A 15,869-nucleotide genomic window follows, 5' to 3' on the forward strand; every position below is an offset into this window, starting at 1 on the left:
AAAAGGTGGTCATCCCTGTCTGCGGTTAATGGGGTAAAAAAGGGCACTTCCTTAGCTCTGCAGCCTGTACCTTCACGTAAATTGAAACAGACAGAATTACCATTGATACAAATTAAAAACAAATAAAAAGGGTACACGGAGCTGATTCTGGGAGTTCAAACTCCATTACCAGCTGATTTACTGAGCAGTGACCTGTGATTGTTGGGGGGAGGGCGGGAGGAGCAAGGAGTCTCTGTGAATCCCATCAACCCCATTGCCATGTGGCACACTAGTCAATAAGCTATTTAATTTAATGGGAAATGGTATTGACGAGCCAGAGAATGCAACTCACAAAAGATGCAGCTGCAAGGAGCAGATAAAGTCTTCAACCCAGCCTCACTCTTGGGGTATCCACCCCTTAGCATCTCCTTTGTCAAATTCAGAGGAGGGACCCGTGGGATTGGGGGGATCAGGGCCCCAAGGGGATGGTGCTTATGTAGGATTACCAACACTGAGAGATGGAGTCAGCGAGGGGTGGACTGGCAGGGAGATTGGGAAGAAAATTGGAAACAGGTCTTCTGAACTGAGGACAAAGTCGTTAATGACCTTTCAGAGTGAAGGCAGTCAGCAAGGGGAAGGCTAGTAATTCCAGAGGCAAACCCATCAGCTACATCCCAAGAGGAGAACGAGCCCATCTGTTTGTTTTATGGGCCAGATCAGGGTGAAATGCTACCAGAACCAGAAGCATTCTTTGGCCAACACAAAACTGAGGCAGAAAAAACCAAGCCAGTCGCACGTACCATCGGGGCCTACAGCAGGAAGACAGGGGAGTTTTTTTAGAAAGGGAATGGACATGTAGAAAATTAGGACTGGAAGGGACATAGGAAAGAATCCAGTCTAATGTCCCCCCACTGTATTTGGGAAAGGGAAGTGACGAATATAAGACAAAACAGACAAGGAGGTGGGGCTGGGTCCTTCACCCCACGTTCAGTGAGATTCCCCATGCTGGAACGAGTGTAACAGATACAAGCCAACGGGTAGGACTTGGATCAGCCTTAGCACACCCTGAGCTTTAAGATCTGAGCTCTAAAGCAGGGGTCCCTAACTTCTGGGCCATGGACCATGCAGGGGTCCCCAACCCTCAGGCTATGGACTGGTCCTGGTCCATGTTAGGAACCAGGCCACACAGCAGGAGGTGAGAGTCTCTTTCTGTATCTAAATTTCCTTTTCTTACAAGGATACCAGTCAGAGTGGATTAGGGCTCCTCCCCAATGACCTTGTTTTAATGGAATCACCTCTTTAAAGGTCCTACCTTCAAATACAGTCACATTCTGAGGTTCTAAGGGTAGTAGGCTTTTTGAGGGGACACAACTCAGCCCATAACAAGCCCTTAAATTAAATAATTGGCGGTGTATAGAAGTGGGGAAAAAAAAGTTTCCATTCTTGTAGAGCTTACTATCATGAGCAAGAAGATAGGTGATCAAAAAGGAAGTATGAAGAACGTTGTAGTCTAGTCGTCAACTCACGTCCGACTCTTTGCAACCCCAGGGACTGTAGCCCGCCTGGCTCCTCTGCCGCTGGGATTCTCCAGGCAAGAATACTGGAGTGGATTGCCATTTCCTTCTCCCAGGAATGTTCCCCACCCAGGGATTGAATCGGCATCTCTTCTGTCTCCTGCACAGGTGGGTTCTTCCAGTAGCACCATCATGTCTTACTCTTTGCAACCCCATGGACTGTAGCCTACCAGGCTTCTCAGTCCATGGGATTTTCCAGGCAAGAGTACTGGAGTGGGTTGCCATTTCCTTCTCCAGGGGATCTTCCTGACCCAGGGATCGAACCCAGGTCTCCCGCATTGCAGGCAGATGCTTTACCCTCTGAGCCACCAGGGAAGCCCTTGGGATTACATAACACAGGGTAAAAGGGATTGCGAGTGATGAGGAAGTGCTTGCTGTTTTTCGTAAGATGTCCAGCGAAAGCATCTCTGATACATTAAAAGTTACACAGTGACCTTAAGGCAGTCAGGAATCAAGCCAGATTTATATCCATATAGGAAAAAAAAAATAGAGCAAAGTTTTAGACTAGTGTCACACGTGGTAAGTCATAAAAACGTTTGTCTTCATCATCGTCATCGCCACCACGGTTTTCCCTGTCACTTTTCCCACATCTATTCTGCTTCAGTTGCTGGAGACCTACCTGCATCTTCAGTTTGTGAACAGTTTCCACCAGGACTGACCAAGTTCACGGACGCGCTATCCTGCCAGCAGGTTTCGTCTGGAGATGGTCTTGAGGCTGTGTGTTCCACGCATAACATGCTCCGTGGGACCGAGCCCCTTGTGCAAGCTGTGCCTGTCCCAGTGTCCCAGGAATCCCTACTGTGTGGCTTGTATTTATATAACGAAGCTGTAAGAACCCCAGCTTCTCTCAGATGGTCTATCTCCCAGGCAGGACTGAAGTTCAGCCCTAGCAAATAGTTCACACTATTTGTTCAGGGCCTAGCTTCCCGACACCCTTGAAGTTCTTTTCTCTAGAGCAGTGGTTCTCAGTCAAGGGAGCAAACGTAATTTTTCACCCCTAGGTAACACTGAACAATGTCCGGAGACACTTTTTTCATGGTTACAATTTGTGGAGTGCTCCTGGTATCTAGTTGGCCAAGGTCAAGGATACCACCGAACAGCTCACATGGCCCAGGATAATTCCTGCAGCAAAGAAATATCCAGCCCAAGCTGTAAACAGTGACATCATTCTGGCTGAGAGACCTGGAATGAAAAGAAGGCACCAAATGCCAAACACAGAGCAGAGCAGGGAAAACAGGAAGGGACGTGTACCGTAGGGCGAAGTGCCTCCTTAGTGTGGGGTCTGCCTTCCCTGATCACCCCATCCCTTTCCTTTCCCTCCACACCCCATCCTTGTCCCAGTGGTCCCAGGCAGTGCCTGGAGGGCTTCCATTAGATGGGCCACCAGGAGCTACAACCCTGACCTCTGGTCTTGCTCCCAGTCTGCCTTCCCACTGCCCTCCAGACCTTACCTCCTGGGACACGCTTCAGACCAGCATGGCTCCGCACGTGCTGGAATTCACAGACCCCTGAAGGTACTAAATGCTGTAGCCTCACTTCTCCTCACAGGAGCGACTGACAGCTGCGTGTCTCGTGCCTGAAGTCAGGCTCAGTGCCAGCTCCCCGTCCTTCCCTGGGATGGCTACAGCTGAGTCCGAATCAGTGCACCATCAGTCCACAGACGATACTGGGAGGCTGTCACCAAGGAGGTCAGAAGGTCAGCCACGCCTTGCACACCATAGTCAGAACAGAGCTCTACCTCAGAAAGAATGTAAAGGCCAACTTCACAGAGCAATCCCACAGTCCAGTGGAACAGAATCTATTACAACAATTTCTGCTATGTAAACTCCTTTTCCACTCCCCAAAGGCTTGAGAAACTTCCCTTTTTCACCTTAAGTAAAGAAACACCCAAAAATGTTCTTTAAGTTAAATCACCTTTCCTCCTGAGACAAGGAACGTCTGTCCCTGGCCCTGCCTTTGAGCAACAGCCCACCCTGGGCAGTGGGTGAAGTGATGGAATGATGGAGGGTTTTCGTGTTCATGAGTCAGAGGATAATGGGACAGGGACTCACCAGCCCCAACAGGGTCTGAGAGTTTTGGTGATCCCCGCAAGTCTGGAACCCAGACTCCCTTCAGACAAGCGTCTATGGCAACAGATAGCATCCGAGAGATGACAGTTGTGTTCTGAATGCCACAAGCATTTCAGGAACCAATAAAGTAGGGACGCTTGAAGATGGGGGACAGGGAGGGAGAGATGATATTGGAATGGAGAGAATGTGTAGTGAGTTTGAAGCCAGGTTATTTATAAAGCCGGTAGAGTTTCTCCCAAAAGGGCAGATGTAAACGAGAAAAAGAGCAGACCAACTACTAAACAAACATGAAAAGTTGGGGAGAGGAAGAGGCAGGCAGCCCGAGGCAGAGCATCCTGGGTGTGGAGTTGCTCCCTACCCTCTGCTCTGTCCTTCTCATCCTCACCCAGAAAGGATGCTGTTGCTTCTCAGAAAAGGTTAAGGAATTGTCCTGAATGCAATTATGGTAGCAAAGAAAAAGGGAGAGAGAGATTATGTACCAGCCTTCCAATCTGGAGAAACTCTGTGCCGAAGGAGGAGGAAAGTACTGGACGTGTGATCAGGAGGCATAGACGCAAGTTCCATCACCGTTACTTTTGGCCACCTCATCCTGGCCAATGAGGGACCTCTGTAAACTGTGGTTTCTCCACCACAAACCCATAATAACCACTCTGCGTCCACCAGAACCCATTCTGAGAACCAAATGAGATAACTGTGAATACGTTTTGTAAACAGCAAACATTAAACCAGCCTTTCCCATAACGTTCCCTATCGAACATTAATTCCATGGGAGAGTAGTAAGATCCTCAATGCACAAAGCAAAACAAACAAAAGACAGCCATCAAGCTAAAGGGCTCCTGTTTTAATTGTGAGGTTTGGGAAGGTCTTTCCAGAACTAAACTGCCTGGGATCTTTTACTGCTGAGTGTCTCACATGACTGACGTTGCAGAGCGAGCTTTGGGAAATGTTTCCCTGTAGAGATATCAGGAATGTTGCCTCTCTCCTTGGCTGTCGCATCAGTGACGGGACTGTGCAGAGGCGAGGGGTCAGGCTGCCCTGGCAGAGAGAGAAAGGGGTCTGAGGACTTGCTGCTCCTTGAGTGTGTCTAACACGTTTCAAAGTTTGAGAACCCCTCGCTTTCTTAGGAAGTACAGACCACACGTTCTGGGTGGAATTGTGCCCCAAAAGGAATGTTGAGTGTCTAACTGCTGGTACTCTACATGTGACCCTGTTTCAACATACAGGGCTTGGCAGAGGTAATCAAGTTAAAATGGAGTCCTGAGGAGGGGCCCTAATCCAAAACGGCAGTCATCCTTATGCAAAGGGGGAAATTTAAACTCAGAAGCAGGCATCAGGAGATAAGCAAACAGTAATGTGCCACGGAAAGATGAAGACAGAGATCTGGGCGATGGAAATACAAGCCAAAGATCACCAGCAAGCCACCGGAAGCCAGGGAGGAGGCACGGGACTCCCTCGAAAACTTCAGGAGCAACCAACCCCACTGACACCGTAATCTGGGACTTCTGGCCTCCAGAGCTGTGAGACAATGCATTTCTGTTGTTTAAGACACCCAGTTTGTTGCACTTTGACATGGCTTCTTTAGGAAACGAATACCCCACACCTCCTCTAAAGAACCTGCCAACCCTGCATCAACATTTACAAGGGCCTGACAAAGAGCTGGAACTCAGAATACAGATGATGTTCAAGCTGGGCTCTGTTTAATAAAATTACAATAAGATCTGCTGAAATTCCTGAGGCTTTTATTTTCCCCCTTGAGCTCAAAGCAAACCATGTTTGGAAAACTAAGAAACTCAAAAATGAGCTGTCTTCTTTGGGAAATACTTGTACTCATTCAGAGGAGGGTAAATGGGATGGTGTGCGTTAGCAATAGTGGAGACAGTCGGATCTCGTCAAGAAATACCGGACCGAGCCGTGGCAGAGAAGAGGCCAGGTGTTTGCCCAGCAGGACTGCTCTGTGGGGTCGAGACGTAAAATGCGACGGTGGTGGCCAGTATCTGGCACGGAATGCATGTCTGAAAAGAAAGAGGAAACCATGGTAGTCTGAGCCTGAGTAGCTTATCACTGAGTTTTATATAAAACTTCAATTAATTTTAGCCAATCCATTTTCTAAGAATTAAAAGGGTTAGTCAAAGTACTGTTTGACAAGACATTTTTAAGAAATTGCTTTTTCCTAAGATACCGATCCTTGCAAATATTTAAACATGTTGATACATTTCTCTATGAGTTCTAACAGGGTCAAATATTTTCCCTCTAACGGGAATGTTTTTTGTGCCAATAGCGTAAATGCCGTCTTTAAATTGTATTTGCTGGCTTTTACTTTTAGGGAGTGTCGTTAACACTCTGCCATTTCCCCAAATTTTCTGATGTACTATATTGAGAAAACACTTTATTTGTAAACTCTGGAAAGTGAAGAAATACTATGGACAGAAGAGCAGCTTCTGTTTTGTCCAGACTTCTAGGAAGCTCCAAGCTAAATTAAATGTTCAATATCAACAATTAAATTTTTTGCTTCCTCTACTTTTTTTTGAGTTCATGATTTTTATTTTCTACTTCAATGTTAAATGCCTCATTTTTTCATTAGCAGCATGATTTTTATTTTCCACTTCTATTTTAATGTCCTATTTTATCATTAGCTCTCTGAAGTTAGTCTTCAATCTCTTTACTGAGCTCCAAATATCAAATATCCAGCTTTTTAGGACATATATCTGTCCAGTTTGGATATCTCACAGAAGCTCAAGACTACATTCAAACTCATGCTTTTATTTTTCCTTCTAAAACAGAGCACACATTCTGCTTTTCTGTCTTGGTGATCGTCATCACCAGTTTCAGTCATTTCCCTCTTTTTAACTACCCACACTCACTCCATTACTATCCTGTTGAATCTGACTGTTTCTCACATCAGTTTCTGGGCTGCATCTATCTTTATTCAGGACTCCCTAGGTCACCATATTGCTTCCTAATACGTTTCCCTTCCATTAAGTTTATTCTTTAAAAAATTAAATAATGTCACTCACTATTAAGAATTCTTCCGGGCTTGTTCTCTTTGTGAGGATGGACTTAGGCTCCTTTAGCATGGCACACAAGGTCACCTCTCCAGCTTAGTATGGTACCCAGGCTCACCTCCTCAGCCTCAGGACCTCCAGGTGAGTCACATGCTCACCTCCATAGCATCAGGTCTCTTAGCACGGGACTCAGGCCCACCTCTCCAGCTTCAGGCTGCACATATTCACACCTCTGCTGGCTCAGTTTCACTTCATTTTAGACTTATAATTTATGTCCCAGATATTTTTGAATCACCTCCAAGTTCACAATGAGACTGTATCTCAAATATACAAAATCTCTGAGCCTCCCTCTTCAGGGTCAGTATTACTACTGTTAACTATCTCAACAGCTGGCTCAACCAGAAACAACAGTGTCTCCACAAAATCAAGGGTCAGAAGAAAAATTAACTTCAGGCCTTTGGACTTGCTGATTTCTTTTCCTTGAACAGCATTTTCAAACCCAGTTCACCTGGATAATTCTTCTTTGTTCTCTGAGACTCAGCGCAAGCATCTCTTCCTCTACAAAGGTTTTGCTATTTCTTGTTTCCCTTTAGGAGCTGTAGCTTCTGGCCTGTGTGCCTCCAATGTATCTTTTACATGCTCCTACTAGAGCTCCTACATGTATGTAACTGTATGTTACCTTATCTCTACTTAACCATCACCATGAACACACTAAATTTTAAGTTCCTTGCCTTGAAAGCAAGAACGATTTTGCATCACTTCTATCCCCAGAATCCAGAACAGTGATATCACATAATGTGAATTCAGTAGAAAGTTTTCCCAGGAAACGAACAAATGAGAACCTTCCTGGAATTATATGAGATATAATAGCTAAATAAAAAGGTCAGTTCAGTTCAGTCACTCAGTCATGTCCCACTCTTTGTGACCCCATGGACTGTAGCATGCCAGGCTTCCCTGTCTATCAACAGCTCCCAGAGCTTGTTCAAACTCATGTCCATCAATAGCCTTTAAAATATAAGGCCATACCTGGTACAAGTGATCTACTTACTACTGATCTATTTTATTGCAAAGTAATATGTGCCCATGAATATGCCTACTACTAACACCATGGGGTTCCCTATGTAAACTGCATGCAATTAACTAAAATAGGTTTTCACTTTCTATACAGCAAAGCCTTAGAGTAAATCACTGGCTGTAAAGACAAGGTCTCTATGCCTCAGAGAAGTTTATATCTAGATATAAGATATAACTCTATTCTACAGATAAAGAAAATGAGACATTGAAAGAATAAATAACTTGTACAAGGTCACTCAGGGAATAAGCGTAGGAATAAGATTCAAATGTGGGCAGTCTGCCTCCCGATTCAGACTACTTTCCACTTCTATGGACTATAAGATATTAAAGGGAAATCTTAAAACATAACATCATCTTTAGCTCAAAGTTGTACTGTATGAGAGCTACAGGAAGCCAGAGAAGTAGATGGAAAACTGCATCATGGAAGAGCTAGTATTTAAGTTGGTCTGAGCAAATCGGTTCCAACATACAAAGGAAAAGGAAAGGTATTCTCAGAAGGGGACATAGCATAAACTAAGGCTCATGCTCAGGCAAATCTTGCAAAACGTAACAAGAGTACTAAGTAGAAAGCTATTAATTATTCAGAGACAGTAAGTGCTAAATAGTCTTAATCTATTTTCTCCCAGTTTTTTTTTTCTTTTAAATGCCAAGTTTTCGTGTTATTTTTCAAAACTGAGATTAGACCATATGCACAATATTGAATCCTACTTTTCTTTAACTTGTGTACTATCATAAGCATTTTCTTCTTATTATAAACTATTTGTAAGTATTATTTTTAATAGCCACCTGATCATTAAATGGATATATGATAATGTAATTAAACTTTTTCCTGTTGTTGAATGCTTAAAGTCCTGTACTATTTGTTTGGATTGGAAATGATGCGACTAAGAACATCTTTGTCCATAAAGTTTTTACATATTTACTCCTATATCCTTGTGGTACAATTACACAAGTGAAACAAATTCTCTTAAATTACACAAGTGGAATTCCTAGGTCTAAAGTACTATTATTTTACTGTTTTCCCCTCATGCTACTGCTAAGTCGCTTCAGTCGTGTCCGACTCTGTGTGACCCCATAGGCGGCAGCCCACCAGGCTCCCCCATCCCCGGGATTCTCCAGGCAGGAACACTGGAGTGGGTTGCCATTTCCTTCTCCAATGCAGGAAAGTGAAAGTGAAAGTGAAGTCGCTCAGTCATGTCCGACTCTGTGCGACCCCACCGACTGCAGCCCACCAGGCTCCTCCATCCATGGGATTTTCCAGGCAAGAGTACTGGAGTGGGGTGCCATTGCCTTCTCCATTTTCCCCTCACATAACTAGACTAATACTTGCTGGAAATAAGGGATCAGAGTTAAATGAATTAAAGTTGCTGTCCTCAGGAACTGACTTTCTAGAGGAAAAACAAATAAATAAACATAGACAAATAAACAAAATCCAGTTGGGAAAATGTCTTAATTGAAAGAAGTATAAGCAAAAGCCATGGGACCAAGTGAAATGAACAACATCTCTGCTGGGAAACTATGGAACAGTGTCAGAAGGAAGTGACTTCTGAAATATATTCTTATCAGCTTAATCTGAGCCTGATTTGGGGGAGACAAATGTAATGTCTGATCAAGTTATTTCAGAACCATTAGGAGATTCGAAGCTAGTGCTACCAACCCAGAAGGAGTCTGACGATTATATATTTTTTAAGATGCATTTGCCTGCATTATTAACTACATTTCATCATAACTATTAACTCATATAACCAAATTACTAGATGCAAAATTGAGGAAGCTCAGTGCTTTACTGGCTTCACTCAACTCTGTATCATTTGGGGAAAAGTGAAAGAAACAGGAAAGAAACAAGAAATTGTTTGTGTTTTGGATGATTCTGGAAAGAACACCTTGTTATAAACCACAGAGAAAAGAGAGGGGGAAGCACCAGCTTTCCTAGGTCTCTTTCCTTCATGCTCACCCTCTAGGCCAGAGGTTTCCAGACTCAGTTTATGGCCTTCTTAGTGTCTCAGTAATTGCTTTCATGGCATCCCTAAGCCAGAGGAAATAGCTAACTGTTCCATTTATCAAGCAGTTAGATTAAATACATACCTAACTAAAGTTAGGTTAAATACTTAATGATATTTAATGTCCTAAAAACATAGTAGCCATTTGAAAAATAATGCACATTAATTGAAAGAAAAAATTATTTGCACTTTATTCTTAGATAACTGCAGTCACTTGCAAAGGAGACCTGTGCAGAATTCTCAAACCTTGGAATCAGATCAAATATCACCACTCCTGCCTCTTGATCTGCATTGATCTTAACATAATACTTACCTTTTATCATAACGGCTGCCATAAACACGACTTCACAAAGATACGATGGCGCCTTGCTGATGGGAATGTGAAGTGGGGCGGCTGCTGTGGAAACCAACGTGGTGGTTGCTCAAAAAAACGAAACCCAGAATTACTGCCACGTGACCCAGTGATTCTGCTTTGGGGCGTCTGCTCGAAAGAACTGAAAGCAGGGATTTGAACAGAAATATATATATCAGTGGTTCAAAGCAGCATTATTCACAACAGCCAAAAGGTAGAAACAGCCTAAGTATCATTGACAAATGAGTCAAGAAAATGTGGTGTATATACATATGTGTGTGTGTGTATAATATATAGAGAGAGAGACAGAGAGAGAGAATATTATTGACCCCAGAAAGAAACGCCAATGCACACTGCAACATGGATGAACCTGAAGACATTGTTGTAAGTGAAATAAACCAGGAGCAAAAGAACAACTGTTGCATGATTCCACTTACCAGCTGAGCCACAAGGGAAGCCCCATGATGTACCAGCAGTCCTCAGATTCATAGAGACAGACAGTAGAGTGGTAGCTGCCAGGAGCTGAAGGGAGGGGAGAACGGGGAACTGATGTTTAGTGGTACAGAGTTCAGTTTGGGATGATGAACAAGTTCTCAAGATGGATAGTGGACATTTTGCCCAAAAACTTGGACTGCAAGGAGATCCAACCAGTCCATCCTAAAGGAGATCAGCCCTGGGTGTTCATGGGAAGGACTGATGCTAAAGCTGAAACTCCAATACTTTGGCCACCTGATGTGAAGAACTGACTCATTGGAAAAGACCCTGATGCTGGGAAAGATTGAGCAGGAAAAGGGGACAACAGAGAATGAGATGGTTGGATGGCATCACCGACTCAATGGACGTGGGTTTGGATGGACTCTAGGAGTTGGGGATGGACAGGGAGGCCTGGCGTGCTGCGGTTCATAGGGTCGCAAAAAGTCGGACACAACTGAGCAATTGAACTGAACCGAACCGAACTGAACTTGCACAAAAACATGGCTGTACTTAATTCTATTGAACCGTACACTTAAAAATGGTTAAAAGAGTATATTTTATGTGCATTTCACTGCAATAAAAACGCCCCCCAAAAAAAAGAAAAAGAAAATGTGATGCCATCAGAAGAAATGCAGTACTGTCGAATGCTGGAGCATAAGCAACCTGGAGCTGATAGCTTGCCTAGGGTCTGACCACGCTGACTTTCATTGCATTTCCTCAAAAATTTAAAACATTCAGTGAGTGAGTTTGGGGCCATATTCTGGGATGCCTTGGCAGCTTTCACAGACATCTATATAGGTCACGTTCTCTACCTTAACACTTATCCCTTCTCCTCTGGGTAGTTGTAGACAAAAGGGCATGGAAGGAAGCCACACAGCTGTTTCACCCCTGACTAGCTCTGTGCTCTTAATACAACCACCTCTCTCACCCAGAGCTCCCTCCTTCAATGAAGATAAGACTTTCCAAAACGCTTTACAAAAATCTAAAACTAACTTGTTACCAAATAAAAGCTATATTGTTACCAAATAAAAGCTATATTAAATCACCAGGTAAAAGCTATATTAAGTTCTATATCTTAATACCACTCATGGGACTCAGAAAAAGCAGGGTTTTTCTACCGTGCTTTTGTGGAAATCCTCAAAACGGTGATGTAGATCCTGCCCAGTGGAGTCAGGCAGGCAGGCCGCCCTCCCCACACTGCTCACCGCCTTCATCTCCCTGACTCTCTACTCCTGTCATCTTCAGCTTCTCTCTGTTCCAAGCTCATCCTCAACTTCCCTCTCTAAGCCTTTCCCCATGCTCTGCCTCCTACCTAAAAATTTGTCTTCATTCCCCCCTCTGTTTACCTAAGAAATCCCTGCTTATTCTTTCATCCCCCACCTGTCCCTGTCGTTGGGAAGCCTTCCCTGATGTCCTAGACTAAGCGTCTGGGATCGCTTCTTTGTGACTATTGTATGATGTCTTCCTCTCCAGCCTATGAGCTCTTTGAGGGCAGACACTACACCCATCCTTCCCTCCACTGGGTCCTCAGTGGCCTGACACAGTTCCTGGAATATAGTAGCTGCTCAATTAATTTTAGGAGTTCCTCATTCACCAGAAATGTCGAGATTCATACAACTGAAGCTGAGACAAAGGAAAGCAACTGACTATGTTGCTGTGAGTTGACTTTATTCCTCATTCATCTGAAGGCTATTTTTTTTTTCTTTCTCTCCTTTTTCTCTTTCTTAATATTCCCTTCTCTCTCCTTTCTGGCTCTTAGTACTCTCATACCAGTGCATGCTAAGTCACTTCAGTCGTGTCCAACTCTCTGCCACCCCAAGGACTGTAACCCACCAGGCTCTTCTGTCCATGGAATTCTCCAGCAAGAATAATACTGGAGTGGGTTGCCATGCCCACTGCAGACCTTTATGGCTCTTAGTACTCTCATACCAGAGACTGAGAAAAAAGTGCTATTCTGGGAATCTGAAGGGGACAGGAGGGAGGAGCTTTTCTTTCTTTTGGGGCACAAAAAGAAGAGAATTCCTGTATTTAAAAGGTGTCTTTGGACAAGTACAAAATTCGGCCATCTCTCCTCTTCTCCCAAAGTGTAAGCAAGTCTCTGCCTCCTTTTTGTGTTGATATCCATGCAAAGAGATCTTCAGAAGCAGTTGGGGGGAAGGGAGGTTAGAAGGGAAGGCTCTACTCCTAAGGCTGGCGATATTGACTTCCCAGGGAGCTCTCAGTGCTCACCCCCCACCTCTTGTTATCAGGAGCCTCCGATGTACCAGGGCTGGATAAATCACTTTACTCACATATCCTCTACTTCTTACCAAGAGTTATATCCTCAGAGATATCACTGCGCCCATTTTACTGAATAGGGAAATGGACTTTCAGAGTGGTTAAGCAGTGCTCCTAAGGCTAACCCACTAACTTGGTCCTCAGGGTAGCAGGACATCTCTTCCCGTTTTCCTTCTCCCTGGCCTCCATCGCATGCCCACTCCATTTCAGCTTCTGGAAGGAAAAGCATAGCGAGGATTTCCCCTTGGGAGCCCACTCATTTTCTTGGGTGCTGGGGCTTATGCAGAGTTTAGAGTGCCTGTGATTCTGTCTGCCACTTAACTGAGATTAGCTGGAAGCAATCTACTTAAAGTTTAAGCATCAACTTATCACTTTGTTAACTGCGCATTCATTTTCCCGGGGATGGTTAACTTTAATGGCAATGGAGAACTGAATCATGTGGCAACAGGTTCGGTGACATGTGGGAGCCAGAAGGGAAGTGAGAGGCCTTCCCCATCACATGCTGTGTGGAGGGGGCTCTGATGTAAAGAGCTGGATTGATTGTCTGCCTGCAATTTCCCCACAGGGGACAGACAGGAAGACTCATTCTGTTACCCCGTGATTGACATCAAGAGCTCACTCTCCTCGCAAGGCAGGATGGCATCTGAAAGAATGAGCAAGGCAGGGAGATGGGGTCAGGATTTCCTCCAGCCACAAGAAACTCGGAGACACACAGGCTATCAGAACCTGCCTGCTAGAAGGGATCTCTGTGCTCATGCAGTCTCATCACTTCATTCTACAGAAGAGGAAACCAAGGCCCAGAGAGGGACAGAGGCCCGTCCAACAACACACAGCAGGTCTTAGAATAGAAGCAGACGTATTGCCCCATCTCTCACCTTCCAAGAATCTCTTGAATTCTCAATGGCAAACAAAGTACAGCTTGCTTAATTCCTCAAACTAGGTTTTCTGGACTTGTAACAAAAAGCATTCTTTGATTGTATGCCCACGTGGTTTCCTGTTTTCTCCCAAAGAAGCAAAACTTTCCTTTGAGAAAATTAACAGGCTCACAAGTTCTTGAATTCCCATAAGTTCCACCCACCCCCCAACTCTCTGTAAGGACTATTAGGTACAATCTTCTTTTTGTCATATGTTCTGATTAGGTACCGAAGGCCGAGACGTTTTAACTTAGTTAATGATGGATGACGCAATGAGAGGAGAAAGGTAGGTATGAGAGACCCTACAAATCCAGAGAAGTAGGCCTGACTAGGAATCTGGTACTTCAGTCTTCATCCAGATAGCCGATTTAAAAATGTTTCCCTGGGACTCCCCTGGCAGTCCAAGGCTTAAGGCTCTGAACTTCCACTGCAGGGGCCACAGGTTTGATCCCTGGTCAGGGAACTAAGATCCCACATGATGGGTGGTACAGTCAAAAAAAACATAAATAAATAAAAATATTGCCTTCTTTGGCAGTTTCAGAGTGCCATGCTCTGGCTCAGCTTCAACCAGCCAACTTTTCTCACCAAGTATCCATCCTAAGTCTGGCAAGTTTCTTTATGGGCATCTCCAATGTCTCACGTCCATTCATAAAATGTATACTGAACCCCTACTACACATATGACATTGTCCAATATTCTGGAAATAAAAGGGGGAAAAAAGAGATAAATCCTATTGAATAGCTTGCAGAGTCTGATACAAAGTAGCATCTTTCAGTCTACAAGTACTGATCAATTTGTAGATCATGAAATACATTTATAGGTTGTGAACAGAATCTTCTTTTAATGAAATGATGGTATTCCTGCCTCTATGTGACTCATTCAAAAGCAGAGACATTACTTTGCCAACAAAGTTCGTCTAGTCAAGGCTATGGTTTTTCCTGTGGTCATGTATGGATGTGAGAGTTGGACTGTGAAGAAGGCTGAGCGCCGAAGAATTGATGCTTTTGAACTGTGGTGTTGGAGAAGACTCTTGAGAGTCCCTTGGACTGCAAGGAGATCCAACCAGTCCATTCTGAAGGAGATCAGCCCTGGGATTCCTTTGGAAGGAATGATGCTAAAGCTGAAACTCCAGTACTTTGGCCACCTCATGCGAAGAGTTGACTCATTGGAAAAGGCTCTGATGCTGGGAGTGATTGGGGGCAAGAGGAGAAGGGGACGACAGAGGATGAGATGGCTGGATGGCATCACTGACTCAATGGACGTGAGTCTCAGTGAACTCTGGGAGTTGGTGATGGACATGGAGGCCTGGCATGCTGCGATTCATGGGGTGGCAAAGAGTCGGACACGACTGAGTGACTGATCTGATCTGATGTGACTCATTGGCCAGTGGAACAGTAGCAAGCATGACGTAAACAGTGACTTTAAAATTGTTTAAGCTTTGGAACTTGCCCTCTCCTGCTGCCATTGGGAACTCTGAGATGATCACCATGTGAATGAACCTGGATCAGCCTGTGCAAGAACCAAAATACATGCCTCAGTTGCCTGTTCCCCAGACTGCAAACCTGATGTGTGAGCAAAGCGCACCCAGAACCAAGCAGCCTCTCCCCTCACCTAGCCAATCCACCAGCTGACCACAGATCCATGAGCAGGTCTGGCTGAGATCAGCTGAGCTTTGCCCAGTGCAGAAGAGGGCTTTTCAACCTCAGCATTACTGACATATGAGGCCAGATAATTCTTTGTTTTGGGGATGTTCTGCACAGTATAGGATGTTTAGCAGCATTTCTGGCCTTCACCCACTAAATGCCAGCAGCATCCACCACCACAGTGATAAAAATAAAAAAACCTTGACACAACCATGTGCCCCCCAAAAGGCAAAATCACTCCCAGTTGAGATCTACTGGCCTAGGAAAAAAACACCCAACAAAATCATGAGCAAATGACACTGTTGGTGTTTTAAGCCACTCAGTTTTGGGTCCATGATACAACCAAAACTATCTGGTAAAGAAATAGGCTAGAATAGGATAGATTAGGAAACATGCCACTCAGCAAAGGAGAGTGCTATATTATAGAACTCACCTATATAATTCTATATATTCTATTATATTCTATATATATATCACCTATTATATTCTATATAATATAATATAATATATT

At 44.2% G+C, this 15,869-nt stretch overlaps 2 long non-coding RNA genes across 2 annotated transcripts; one reads left to right on the forward strand and one right to left on the reverse strand.

Moving 5' to 3' along the window:
- Positions 1-4,998: 4,998 nt before the first annotated feature.
- Positions 4,999-11,927, reverse strand: LOC133228178 (uncharacterized). The gene is made up of 4 exons (XR_009730117.1): positions 11,337-11,927; positions 10,488-10,572; positions 10,012-10,182; positions 4,999-5,634 (listed from the first exon to the last, which is right to left on the reverse strand). It is a non-coding gene; the product is annotated as an uncharacterized LOC133228178 (long non-coding RNA).
- Positions 11,928-12,386: 459 nt separating this feature from the next.
- Positions 12,387-13,835, forward strand: LOC133228179 (uncharacterized). The gene is made up of 2 exons (XR_009730118.1): positions 12,387-12,610; positions 13,367-13,835. It is a non-coding gene; the product is annotated as an uncharacterized LOC133228179 (long non-coding RNA).
- The last annotated feature ends 2,034 nt before the right edge of the window (positions 13,836-15,869 follow it).

The sequence above is a fragment of the Bos javanicus genome, chromosome 16 (assembly GCF_032452875.1).
Source record: "Bos javanicus breed banteng chromosome 16, ARS-OSU_banteng_1.0, whole genome shotgun sequence".
Taxonomy (NCBI): domain Eukaryota; kingdom Metazoa; phylum Chordata; class Mammalia; order Artiodactyla; family Bovidae; genus Bos; species Bos javanicus.